The sequence below is a fragment of the Erithacus rubecula genome (genome assembly GCF_903797595.1).
Source record: "Erithacus rubecula genome assembly, chromosome: 10".
Classification (NCBI taxonomy): Eukaryota; Metazoa; Chordata; class Aves; order Passeriformes; family Muscicapidae; genus Erithacus; species Erithacus rubecula.
In genome coordinates, this window is record NC_136662.1 from 15,794,524 (window position 1) to 15,809,291 (window position 14,768).

Below are 14,768 nucleotides of genomic sequence, written 5' to 3' on the forward strand. Positions count from 1 at the left end.
ACATCATATAGCATGCAAAAGTTATACCATCTTTTTTCCTCCTTTTTTTTAATCTGTTCATTGTTCTGAAGGACAGTATGGTCATATCTTCTACTGTAACATCTAGGAACAAGAAATTAAAATGAAGCAGGAAGAGCTGAGAGAGAGCATGAAACAGGAGAAAAGACAGATTTAGAGAAGAGAAAAATTAGACAGAAGGAAAAAGTAGTTTGTCTTGACATTTTTGTCACTGCAGTTTCATTTCATTCTGGCCCCTACAGAAAAGTGAGAGATGGTAGCTGAGGGTAGTATTTCCACTGATTGGAAGCACCAGACAGTTTTAGTTTATAAAAAGCAGCAAATATGTTTACTGAACCAGCCACACCAAACACATGAAATGTGCTATTGTGAAAAAGCACTCGGTGCAACTGCTGGCATAGAGAAACTCTCAAGGGAAATCTACAAAAGTTCTTGCACAAAATGTAAATCACATCACCCAAGCAAAGCAAGCAAAGGGCAATTGTTGCAAACACCTGCGTTCCTCTCATCGGTTTGCTGATCACGCCCTCGTGATCAAGTTTTGTTAGAAACCTGATGATCTCCATGGCAGCCTTTCATTAAGCAGTAAAACCTCCACACCCAAATTTGTTTAAGTGTTATATTCAAGCATTACAAAACATATGGCACAAATTTGTAATTTGAGTTTCGTGCCTTTGCTGTAGCAGTTAGAGGCCACCTTCCTCCTCTAACGCCAGAGACAAGAAGTAAATAAAAGGAATCTGATTCCCTGCTAGGCTTGCCTTGTTGGGGTGTTTCTAATTTATTTTGTCACGTAAACACTTTCACTGTGTCTGACCACCTCCTCTAGTTCCATTATATTCCTCCAGCAGATTCTTTGTTTTGGGGATTGCTTACTTGGGGTGAATGTTTGCTCCTTCTTGCTTGGAGCACTCATGGATGGTGAGGCTGGTATAGATTTGTGTCTTAAAGGCCAAGTTGTCTCCCCATATGTCAACCCACGTCACCCCATCTCCTGTGCATGGTGAGCAAAAACAAAATCACAGACACAAAACAAAACAAAAGAAAGCAGCAGAATACTGAAAGAGCAAGTGTCAAGTGACATAGCAACTTAGAAATCCTTTGAAGCAAGTCTACTTCAGACCGTGTGAAACTGTGGAAAAACATATCACAGTAGGCAAAAGCAAGCTAAGAGTTTTTTTTAAAAAAATGTCCCAACAGCATTAAAGTAATATGAAATGTGGGAACAGCAGGAGCAGAGACTTTCAGTGAGTAATGGGAATGAGAGAGAAAAAAGACAAGCAGAAGGTAGTTTGATATCTGGCTATTTGTATTTCTGAAACTGTTTTCTGAAAGCCTTGGTCTGGTTAGAGAGACAGCTAACTGCAATACTGTGTACTGACATACAACACCTACCACACTCAGACCTACAAGATATCCTTTTACAAAGTATAAAATGGAAGTAAACTGTGACTATTTTAATAGTAAAGACTGAGCTCTTTCAGACTGCATTACATTTTGGGTCTACCATAGGACATTCAGAAGGACTAGAAATCTTGGGAATTATTTGCTGGCAAGCAAAAGTTAATCAAGTTTGAAGGCTGAATAGAATCTTGACACCAAGGGCAAAAAAGAATTCAAAATAATGTGGGAGATAAAGAGAGAAATTTGAGCATCAATCTTCAAGACTGTAAAACAAAACAAAAGGGTAAAGTATCACTAAACAAATTTCTGTATTTGGGGGAAGATGCAAAATCTTCAAAGGATTCTATCACTTTGCAAGAATTTGGGAATATCAACAGAGTTTTCACAGCATAAACAGAAAGGATAACCAGAGTAACAGTAACTCCAAGGAATTTTTCAGTAACTGGTGAATAATATTACAAGAGGAGACAAATGGACTACAATCTGAAAGGCAGTACAACATTTAAATTTAAAGGCATACATTCTTGTCTTCACAGTAAGCAGACTCAGATGTCAAGCCAAAGGAACACTCCAAAGTTCCAAAAAGTTTCCAAATCATAACTGAACTTTGCCCATTTCTACTTCTCATTATCTGGAATTTACCATGTTGTTCCTGTAAGATAAATATAAATAATTAAGTTGTCCACCAGCTCATTCTAGCAGATGCTTTTTTCTCAGGCACCTTAAAGCCTCAGTTAAAAATAGATTCAAATCTGGAAGACACTATAATAAAGTACTTGCCAGATCTGATAGCACACTGTCATGCAGTGGCAGGAATTTAAGCAGCTCTCAGCTCAGTGTCATTTCAAATGTGTTACTCCAGCTCTCTGACAGAAGTGGATAAATCATCTTTATTAATGTTTTACAAACTGCAAAAACTATAAAGCTCTATCTCAAAGCAAACCAAGTAACTAAGTTTTATTTAACTGAAAAGTGAAAAACAGAAATATACTGTTTGAGACATCTGGTCACATTACTGAGAAAATGCAAATACAGATGAAAGGGAATGCAAAAATAAAATCCACATGATGGGCATCTGCACTTAAAGCTAATACTACTGTCATGGATATACAACAGCAAATAGTATTTTCAAATATACTCTTTGATCTTTAAATTGCCCTTTAAAATGTAAACTATCTAATTTGTGAGAACAATCAAGCAGGTATCTCCCAGATGATAAAAGTTCTATTGCATGTGCAACAATTAGGGGATGTCTAATTATGCTACACAAAGGAACTTTTCGTAATTTATTTCAGAAATTATTATAGATATAAAATTTCCAAATGCCTACCAGCAAGCCCGTTTTTCATACACCACAGTGAACATACACATTCAATAAATCAGAGAGGTAAAAATAAGAAAAACATGTGACATCCCCCAGTCAGATTTGCTTGATAATCGTTGTGACTAGAGTTATCCTCTAAAATGTGGAACTTGAAGACATACCCAGCCAGTAAAGTTTTAGGTCTTACATAACTACCCTACCTGGTTTGCATTTGTCAGGAATGTTATTATACAGACACTGTACAAAGACATCATTATATTGCATACACTGTTTCCAGGCAATGCAAAAGAAAACTGAAATAAAATTAGGTTAAAGTAACTTTCCCATTCCCTTTCAAAAAGGATGAAGAAAGTATTTCCTCACCATCTGCCCTGGTACAGCTCTGTTTACATATCATGTCAAATTTCCAAACCTCCCTTCATTTGATTTGTTGACACAGGATCCAGTAAAATATTCTGGATCATTAGCAAGACCTAAATATTTTTTTCTGTTTTGTTTTACATAAACATGTGGGTGGTTGGTTAGTTGGTTGCATGGTTTTAATTCAGAATTTTTCAGTCATCCTGAAAATTATACAATATGCTTAAGGCACACTTGAGAAAAATTTTACAAAGAGGGATTTTCCTGTTTTACGCATTAAACCTGCAGATCAGATGGAAAGTATGACCAACAGCTTGTTTTCTTGTTCAGTTCTAGACCATTTCAGGACTTTGGAAAAAGAAGCTGATTTTCTCTTTTTAAATATCTGAGACACAGAGCACATCTCCAGCTGTTCCTGCCATCACCCAGACAGACTTCAGCTGCTCCTCTCCACGTGAGGAATTTTATCACTGATGCAGATTCAACAAGATGAACTGATGGTTCCACAAGAGCAGCAATTCATTATTCCATCTTTCTTCATGGGTAACAAGTTTCCACTTCCTCCACTTTTTAATAAATACCTGCTTTATTCCTTTAACACTAGCCTCTGTTCTAGGTAGCCCCTCAAGGCATCACTACAGTTATCCCTTGGGCCCTGGATTCACTAGTGCTTGTGATTTTCTTGCTAACAGCTGGGCTTTAACCACCCTGTCATAATCTCAAAATCTATCAGATATAGTGATAGTTTCTACTGACTCCATCTGTTCAGCTATGAACTTCATCCTGCTGGGATTGCAAATGCAGATGGGAAAGAAAATTGCACTCAGTAGTTTAGGGTTTGGGATGAGGATTCTGTCTGTACAATCCCCTGAGTGCAAGTGCACTCCCTTTGAGCTCCTTGGGGATGCCACAATGGACAGCTGGACACACCAGCACTTTGCTAATTGGTCCTATTGTTTGAAGACACTTCTCACAACATTAAGAGGAAAACCAATGCCATCTGGTTAGAAGTAGCTGGGAATTTATCATGATTAAAAATATTGATTCAGAAAGAAGAAAAAATCCAATATTTTTAATAAAATGTTTTTCAGAAGAAAAACAGCTTAACTCATCATCCTTCTAATCTCAAAGAGGGGCAAAACACATTCAAATTTACTGCTCCTGGCCCAAGTTATTTGTGTACGGTCTTACCTGAAAAACAACATTTAACTGGAGGAATTACAAAATTACACACTGGGATTCAAAATGCATCAAAATTCCTATAAGATAAAGGCTTTGGCTTTCCAGCTGCAGCATTTTAATGTTCAGTGGTTTTTTTCTATGATAGCAAAACAGCAAAATGGAAAACAAACAACTTCATTTAAAAATAACAGTAGCAACATTAATAGAGATCAGACTGCAGGAAAGAATAAATATCATCATCTTTCACTGTATTTAAAACTGACTTAGAACAATGTAATCCCTTGCACCACTACAGGCAAAGTTTCACATTTCCCATGTGATTTCCTAATTATAACTGAGTAAAAAGATGGTCAAAATTGCATACAATGAAATTATTTGTTAGGTAAATTGAAATCAGTGCATAGTCCAAACAACTTTCCAAGATGAACTTACAACATAATTAATAAAAGTATTTCAGACAAAGATAATAATATATCGAGCTAAAATGATGCAAATAAGAATCCTTTTTACATGGGACAGAAATATTTTGTTCTTCCTTCTGCAGCAATACAAGTACCAGATGACTTTTATATTGCTGTATTTTATTTAAATAGATTGTTTTCACATAATTAATTGTTTCACATAGAATGTGTTCCTTCTCTTGACATAAAAGCCATTTTAATAATTATAAAGGGAAGGCTTGGAGCTTTCTTCAATTCTTTTAAATTAAAACTTTTATGCCGTGTTATACATATCTGTGTCTCTCTGTGTGTACACATCTGTTTATGTACAAACAAACTCCATTCAAGAGAAAAAAATGTTTAAATAATTTGTCTTTTGCTACTTCAACATTGCTATTAAATTTTATCATTTCATGTTCATTAGCATTTGATGTATGAGCCCAAGAATGTAAATATTCCTGTAATAAAGATATGAACATTTACAAATAATTGGATGAGATTAGTTTACTGCTGGCAGTTATGGGACTAGCAGTATCTTATGTGAAAGCAGGCAAAATTTAGGGGTGGAAAGGTTAGTTTGAAACAAGTTTTTTTTCTAAAATCAAAGTTTTCCATATATACCTAAATTCTTCTGTATATATAATCTGATGAAATTTTATTCTGTAGGATTAGAAAACAGAGGGAGCAGGAAATTTTATTTTTTAAGAACAAAAAAACATTTCCTCTCCAACAAAAAATACCAGTTTTTGTGCTAAAAAGTAAGATTTATTTCCAAAAAATCAAAATGTACTTTTGACTTTAAAGTTTTGTCTCCTAAAATATAGAAACCAATTTACCTCTTCAAGGTAACTACATCAGTGGAGTAACTCAGTGATGGAGGCTCTCCTGTTAAAGCGGTTATTATTCAGTGTTGGAAGAAAAGGTGTTTTTGCACACAGCCTCCCTTTTTACACCACACCTGAAGTTCAGGCTTCCAGCAAGCAGCACTCCAAGGACCAGGAGCTGTGTGCTGCTCTTTAACCTGTGCTCAAACCTCAATTCCCACACAGCACTTTGTGCCTTCTATTGCAACCTGTCCCCATCACAGCATCTTCAGATATTGCTCCCTTCATGAAAGACACAAACGTGGCAATTCCAGAGAAAGTCAGAATGGATACAGCCTAAAGAAAGTCTATTTTCTGCTAGTGAACACCTCAGGTAATTTCTGAAGGGGTTTTGTATTGATCAAGTTTTTTTAATGAAGGCAAATTTTTTTTTATCATTTACAACTAATAAAAACATTTGTTAAAGACATGAAGGTTTTAAAATTTGGTGCTCAGAAGTTAGAAAATTCCTAATAATTTAGACAGCCTTTGCAGCCAAATTTTATAGTTCATGTACATGTGCACCACAAAACAATCCTTAGCTTTTTTTCCCACAGGCTGGGAGCCAAATAACATATTCCCCAGTCCTATCTTCACAGACAGCTGAACCGTTTTAGCTGATTTTTTGTCCCAAAAAGACTCCCTTCAGGAAGCCATCCAACACAACTATTTCCAGCAGAAGGTTAATGTTTCAAACTTCAGCAAGTGCAACTGGCTGTGTTTGGAGTTCTCAGGGAGCATCACAGAGGGGCAGACAGTGAGCATCCCCTGTGAGGGTCAGGGACAGAGAATTAATCCATCAGCAGACCAAAGCCACTGCCCTCTCAGCCACCCCCTGCCATGCAGGGAGCAGGAAAGGGGGGCACAGGGATTAGGGACATCACACTGGGGCCATGGTGTCCTGATGGGACATGTCCTCATGATCCTGCAGCTGCTCCTGACAGCACCAGGAATGAGCATGAGCCACTGCCCATCCTGGGATCTGCCTCAGCTGTGCTGATCTGTCCCAGTGCTCTGTTTCCTGCTTGCTCTCTAGACAGACACATCTGTGAGCTCAGCAAGCCTGGCTGACACTGTCTATAAACCTTATTTCTGCTCCTTCTGTTCAAGGCAACATTACACTGCTATTTCATATTTGTAGCAAAGAAATAACCAAAGACAGGCAGGTTTCTTCTGCCACTGGAGCTAGAAACAGGATCAGAATTCCTGCCCCATAAAATCCAACCTAACAAGAGGTCTGTATTAAATTACATGAAAAGGACTTGCAAGAAAATCTTATCTCTCTTGTAATTATTAAATCTACCACTAAGTAATACAACTGTGTACTATTTGTAGGATATTACTTAGATTACCTATAAGATCCATCATTTTAATTCAATTTTGGTTCAGAACATAGAACCAAATTAGTCAGTTTTTCAGTATATTAATTTCTTTCATGTTCATTTGAACCATGTACATTTATTGTGAGCCACTTTCCTGAATGAATTCAAGGCCATCTCTTGGATTCCATTACAAAATCCCTGCCTGCCTTGCAAGGCTTCATACTGCAGGAGCACTGTACCTGATATTCCTGCTACATTACTTGAACATAGATAAGGTACTACTCCATTGCATACTGGAGTGCTTGTGGTGTTGGCATATCCTTAAATTGCATGGCGTGGTTTTCTTTTTCCATTAAATGCTTTTTATTTCTATCACTAGGAGTAGAGAATCAAATCCAAGACTGAATCTTTCTGCAGATTTAATCATGCCTCCCTCATTTTAATAGCCATTTAAAAGCATATTAATACCTATTTACATACCTATTTTATTGCACCAGCACAACTAAGTAACTTCTTGCCTTCAACAAATTATTCCAAGGCAGATGATAAAAGTACAAGGCAATGCTTTAGAAAGTGGAGCTGTGGCTGAGGTGTCCACATACCAGTAATTACTAATCAGTAATTACTAATGGCACCCAGATAAGGGATTTACTTCTAACTCTCATTGTTCTCACAATTTGGACTTTGAACTTTTAAAATCTGCTCTTACACAAATAGGGCTGTCCCTCCCAAGCAAACACAACTTAAGCAGTGGAGACAAGATCTCCCTTAGTTTACTTTCAGGGTTGTTTTGGGTTTTTTTATTTCAAGCTGTTTTTCTTTCAAGGCATGAGGGATTTATGTGTTCTATTCACCACACACACTCTATAGCACACAGTGTCCACAGCTTGTGATGGTAACAAGGAGATCAGCTTAGTGTGATTGAAGAGGGATGTGAAAGGAGTTCTCTGTACTTTGGACATTTAAGAATACAGCCCTCCATTTCCTGAGGAGTTTTGCTTTTCAAATATAAAAGCTCATAGGGCTTTTTGTGACTGAGTTTGAATAATATTTTAAAAATGAAAGCCATGGGAGCCTCTTTGCCTATTTTGACTGCTGTATCATTAAGCATCTGTAGATTTACTGAAAGGAAATCCCTTTATCTTCTCACTGAGAATAATGACATTAATATAAGGTGATCGTCATTAAAAAAGATCTCCGTGGCTTCAGTGCCCAAATATATTCCTAAGTGTTCAAGAGAATCAAAAGCCATATTTCTTGGCCCAAAAAAAAAAAAAATAAAAAGGGAAAAAAATGTGGCATTAACACAGAGGACGGCACTTGAATTTCCACATCAAATAATAAGTGAAAAAATAAAGTAACTTGTGTTTCAGCCATTTTCAAATTCTAAAGTGTAATGGGAAGTTGCACTTCACATAAATCTGTAGCACACCTTTCAGGTTATTTCAAGAAACCTTTTTCTATTAAAATAGAATTTTAAAAAATTTTAGAAGATTTTAGTAAAAGGAATTCTCACTAGTGCCTTCAGAACACTGTGTCTCATTCTACATTTACTGAGAATCCCAAGATCCCACAAGTAAAAAACAATGTGGATAGTTAGGGAATTCTTACACTTGACATTTTACCCTGAGTTCTACAGTCATACAACAAACAGGTTATATGACCATTAAAACAATGATAGATGACATTTTTTAACTTCAAGTGAACTTTTTCATTATATACTACCCAGTTGGGACTAAATAGCAATTTTTTGCCCATTATTTATGTTTTGAAAATAAGCAACATTTGGGTTTTTTTAATAAAAATGTTAGTTTTCATTATTCTCCAAAATCTCTTAAAGCTGCCTAAAGAAAACATTCATTCTGTCTTGCTTTTTCCGCCCACTCACAAGTCCCAGATTTTTTCTTTCTTCTTAGAGTAGCACAACACTTTTAACTAGAAAGATCCAAGTTAGTTACAATTATCATGCAAAGAGTTTTGAATAAATTAGGAAAATATGTGATCTGGAGGAATGAAGCTGGTTGAAGATTTGGATTTTGGCATAACAACATCCAGTCTGGGCACTGAAAAGACATCTGTGTTTTGTTGTTGGATGAAAGACAATGAAGTCTTCTAACAGGTTCATTTAGAGCCTTGGGATATATTTAAAGAACCAAGGATTTATTTTTATGTTTTGTCATGTTGTGTCAAGAGGATACCTGTCAGATTAGTCTTTTAATGAATATGGAAATTTTTTCTGATATATTAATTTTAGAGTAATTGCAAAGATTTTGATAAGTATTTGTCAGATCCCAGTCACTGTAGGAAATTTTTAATTAAAAAATATTTTAAATATAAATAAATTGTACTCGAAAAAACTGAGCAGAGTTATGAAAAGGAGCAGAAATGTACATTTTTAACAATGCACAAACAGCCAGAAACCTGTGGAGTCTGTGTTCTGTGACTACATTTTTTCCTGCAACCCCAAAATTCTTTGATGAAGAGTAAAATAGTGTCATGATGCCTCATACATACAGAGCTATTAGCAAGTATTGAAAAAGTTTTAGCATAAATTAACACATCTGGGGAGAATGGGGGGTCTGCTCACCCATCTTCCCCAGATAAGGAGAAACTTCCCTCACAACCATAATTGAAGAACTCACCCAGACCCTCCTTCCCTCTGGATGACAAAACTTGAACATCTTGAGCACCACAGACATAACTGAGCATCATTGTTTTAACCCTACTCACACTTTTATTTTTATCTGAGGCAGGCTGTGCAGTTGTGGGCTGCTGTGTTTACTTGAGGCATTAAAGTGAGGCAAGCAGACACGAGGCACTCATGAAAAACTCTGATGTGAATCATCCTGGGTTAGTAGCAGTGGAATCCATCACAGTAAATAGAACTCATCCCCAAACCAGAACAAGCCACTCTAAACTGGTAGCAGAGTTTATGGCAATTTGAAAAAACATTGGAGAACCCATTTTTAGAACATGACCACTGTGATTTCTCATTTTGTCTGCAAGCAGTAATAAATCTTTATTAATACTGGGGAGAAAGAAAGAAAAAAGAATTAGCAAGCACAGCTCATAAAAGCCCTTTAAGCAGTGGCACAGTCCTCATTCCCCCTCATGTTCTCACTGCTGTTCCCTATGGAAATGCAGGGGAAATGCAGCAAAGCTGTTGGGATTCCCTTGGCTAAACAGACCCTCCTAGAGAGGGGATGGGACTACAGGCATGTCTCATGCTCCTCCAGGTGAGACAGTTCTGTCCAGCATGTGCCAGAAATATCCCCAAAGAGGTGGCAAGAGCTGTGTTTGTCCTGGATGTGCCCAGCAGACAGGCTGACAGCAGCTCTGGGTGTGCAGCACAAGCAGCACTGTCCATCATGTCACACTCCCTCCCTGCCTGGCCATTGACTGATAGTGCTTCTCAGTGTGTTTATTCTGCTGAAACTCCGTGCTTTTACACCACTTCTCATCCTGAAAGACAGTGTACATTGATCTTGTTGCTGTTTGTGAACAAAACAGAGAAGATGAGCATTTCATCATCCCAAAGATAAGCAGTAGAGAAGGAGCTAGGACACAAAATCATACCAGAAGGGTAATAGGGTCAGCTCTCATTATTCCTGCCATAAATCCCCACCAGTGACAACAAAAATACAAAGCAATTAAAATGGAGAAGAGGCATAAAAATAGAGGAAAGATGAAAAATAGAAAATATAATACAATTTGGCAATAGGAGTGCTGAATGAAGTGCTAGCTTTTTCCTCTTTCTAATGGATTGCTTTTGTGCTAGTTCCTTCTGTAGAAGGCTATGATTCCCAATACACTCTTTTTTTGTGTGAGTAAAATTAATTGATTCAGCCCCAATCAGGCAACATTTGCATTTAATAAATCTTCATTTGAAGGGGCACTGTTATTGTATGAGGTTGTATAGAACCTGAGGTCTCCTCAGAAATGAGTCCCACTTTCATAACAGATGACATGAAAAAGAATATTTCTCCCCTATCAGGTAGGGAGATAAAATAAAAAAATAAATAAATACCATAACAAAATCATCCAGACTTTATTCAATTTCTCTTCAAATTCACAAAAATAGCAGTAGTTCTTTTGACAGAAAATGCTAATGCTCCTTGATTTTTTTGTAGACCTTTACTCGTATGTACTCACCTTTCTGTGACATTGTTACAGTCTAGGAGAAGTCCCTGATGAGAAATTACTGACCACGTTGCAGGATGATTTTATTAAGTCATCTGAGGCAGGAAAACCAAGTCCCTCAAGTAAATAAGGAATTCCTGATCTGCTCCCAAGAGCTGTCCCTACCTTCCACACAGGCTTGCTTGAGAAATTTCATCATCTGACTGCACATAGTCAGTAAGACTTGGGGTAAGTAAGAACATTTATAATTAGTCATTACTCTCAAGTGGCATGCCAGTAATTACTTTGAATATCAGTGGTAACTCCTAATCTATTTAATTGCTAAAACCTTTACACAATAAATTTATTGTAGTTCTGTATTTTTTTGGAAAACATCTGGAGCACAGACACATACATCCTGGATTGACTCTCCTGTTATTCACAGCTCTAAAACTAAAATGGCATTTCTAATTTTTATAACTGACAAAGAAAAATGAACTAAGTAAAACATGGCATGCATGACCTTACAGCACTAATTACTCACTGGCAGGAGCCACCAGCACTCACATACAACCTTAGCAAGGCTTTGACTCAGGATGTTATTTTTCTGCAGATTACCACCCTAAATTCAGACCATTTATCATGAACTACTGACATTTCAGCACCAGCACGACAGTACACAGCACAAACTGCTGACCAAAAACAAGTACAGCTTTTTGACACAGTAGATGATGGTTCATTATTGGGATATCCCTGCAACAATAATGCATTTTCCCTTGATAAAAATATCATCTTCTAAAATTAGCTACACTGAGTAGGATAATCTTAATAAAGAAGAGGCATGCAAGTTGGAAGAACCACCCCTGCTCAATTACAGCAAAAGCAGAGGTTGTGCTTGATGACCTGAAGTGTTTTAAGAACAAAAGTAACTTTTTAAATACAAATGATGCTAACTTTCACTTAGCAATTTTTTTACTTTCTTTGAAATCTGAACTTTTTGAAATAGCAGCAACCTGGTTGTTCTCTATGTATTTACAAATCATATCTTGCATTCCCTTCAGATCACTGAAAGCAGATAAACTCTTTCTTGGGAAATAAACTATTTTCCAAGATGACAATTATGGAAGCAGAAACCCACCAACCAAACATGGTGAAATGTGAATTATTTGGGAGTCAAATGAAGCAGTGAGTGATATTTTGTAGAATTATCTTGTGTAAAGATAAAAGTTATCTTAGAAGGAAGTAATTTCAAAATATATCAGTATTTCTTCAAGCAGTGAATGTTTTGCTGTAGCAAAACTGAAAACCATTCCATCAAAGTCAGTGTGAACCCTGACAGTGGTTACAAGAGGGATAGGATTGCAGTAAGAATATCACATAAATGTAATACTAAACTTTGCAAACACCTACAAATTGTTTTATTGCTTCCATACACCACAGCAAGCATTAGTGTCTCCCTCAAGTGGATTAATGATTCCTTGGAAGAGGGGATTAATGTACAAAGACTGACATTTCCGTACAGAAATATAAGCAATTCTTAGACACATGAGAATTGTTTATGCAGCTTTGCAGGTTAAATCATCCAGACCACTTTCCCTCCTTCTGGCCATTAGTTTCTCCTCACACCCTCTGGATGGGTTCCCCAAAGGGCAGCTGCCAGGGACCTGTGCTCTGGCACACCAAGCACACCTCAGAGCTGCTTTGGCTTGGCATTCCTCAAACAGACAACAATAGAGAACAATGAGCTGTGACCAAATTTATGCAGTTTATATTTTTTTTTAACAAAAGAATTTTACTTTTAAAGTGATAGTATTTTTTTTGGAGATTTTGCTACATTTCCCAGGAATCCTCATTGTTAGTACAACAAATCCTTGCATGATGGCAGTAAATGAGGGAGGCAAAGGGTGCTATATGTAGGATTCAGACACCTTAGACTGTCTTCTAAGTTTCTCAGAAAGAAAATATGGTGTTTTTCATTTCAGCTTTTCAAAATAACTTCTATCATTATTCTTCCATATGCTATTAGTCTGCAAGTTTCTGATTCTATGGACTGCAGTACAGCCATAAAAAGTATCTCTAGGTTAAAAGTATTTGCAAAGAATTCTGTAACACATTGGTGCATTCAGAGGAGATGGGCCTGAAGGAGATATTTTACATCGTGTAAAATGTGATACTATCCTCACATTCTCATAAAAATGACCATTCTCTTTTAGGAGATATAAAACAACAAAGGAGCAACATTAATGTGCTCTGTTAAATGTTTCAGGATATGCAGTCAAAGAGGTTATTTGGTTAGGACAGCCCAAAGCTGAAACTAAAGGGGACCAGTGCTGAAGTCCCAGGGATGCAGGCAACACAGCTGCAAGAAGAGCAGCCACAAAAAACTTATCAGAAATACAGAGTGCACCAAAGATTTTGTCAGAAAGCACAAGTGTGTCGAAAAATGAGCACAGCTGCACTGATGACAAGTCTGATCTGGGATACATGGCTGAGAATTTGTGCAAGAAACAAGAACTAACCTTCCACAACAATTGGTTGCTCAGAGCCCTATCCAATCTGATCTTGGACACTTCCAGGGATGGGGCATCCACATTTTCTCTAGGCAACCTATGCCAGTGCCTCACCACCCTCACAGGAAAGAATTTCTTCCCAATATCTAACTTAAATCTATCCTCTTTCAGGTTAATGACAGAATATCTTCAACAGAGATGAAAGATGTCAAATGACCATTTTAAAAAGAGGGGTTGAATTGCTTTGGGCAATCATGGATCAAAATTCTGTCTTCTTCATCTTCCTCATGTCCCTGTGTTACACAGGAGCAGCAGATAGCACATGGTGTTTCAAGCACCTAGGGAGCTTCATGCATAAAAAATAATGTATCCTAGAAATTATTGGAAGTCACTGTTTGTCAGCAATCATAAAAACAAATTTGAATCCTGGAATTCAGCTTAGACTTTCTCACTTGCCCATTGCAGAAGTTCCACCCAAGGCTCCCAGGCTGCTTTGGCATGGACTGTTCCACATCCCCCTGCAGGAGCCCTCGCTTCACACAGCTCTGCCTTCTGCATGAGAAGTGAAAAGAGGACTGGAACATGCAATCTAACAAAGAATTTGTTTCAGATTACAAATATATTATGCATATTTTACAAAAGAAATCAAAGCATTTTTCTGCTGCTGCCTTCAGAAGAAAGTGGATACACACACAAATTTTGCTGGGAAGGGTAGCTGCTTCATACAGATGTTTTACGGTAACAATTTTTTGCCTCAAATATTTTAACTTGTCAACCTCCTACATAAAGTAAGGTTGGTGGTTTTCAAAAGAACTGAAATGGATTTATTTTTGTAAACTTCTGTAGAAAGTATTTATTTTGCAACCATGGTACTGAAATTAAACAGCTAGATAGATATATGTTTATATTCCTGCAGCCACACAACTTATTTTAAAGACTCCATGAATGTGTTGTTAAGAAACCAAGTTTTTCATATATCTATGTCACCCTTTAACTTATCCTAATTATAAACAATTTTTAAATTGCATCTGAAATTGTATTTTTAATATTTAAACATTGTCCAATCACTTCAGACGTCATTTTGTTTACAAGAGGCAGTCAAAAGGGACAAGTGAAGTAGATGAGTCTGGTCTTAAAGCATCATCACTTGGAGCTCCTCAAGTGTTTACAGGAAGCCTTTTCCCCCAAGAGGAGGGTCAGATCTATTACAGCAAGCAGTTCTGATT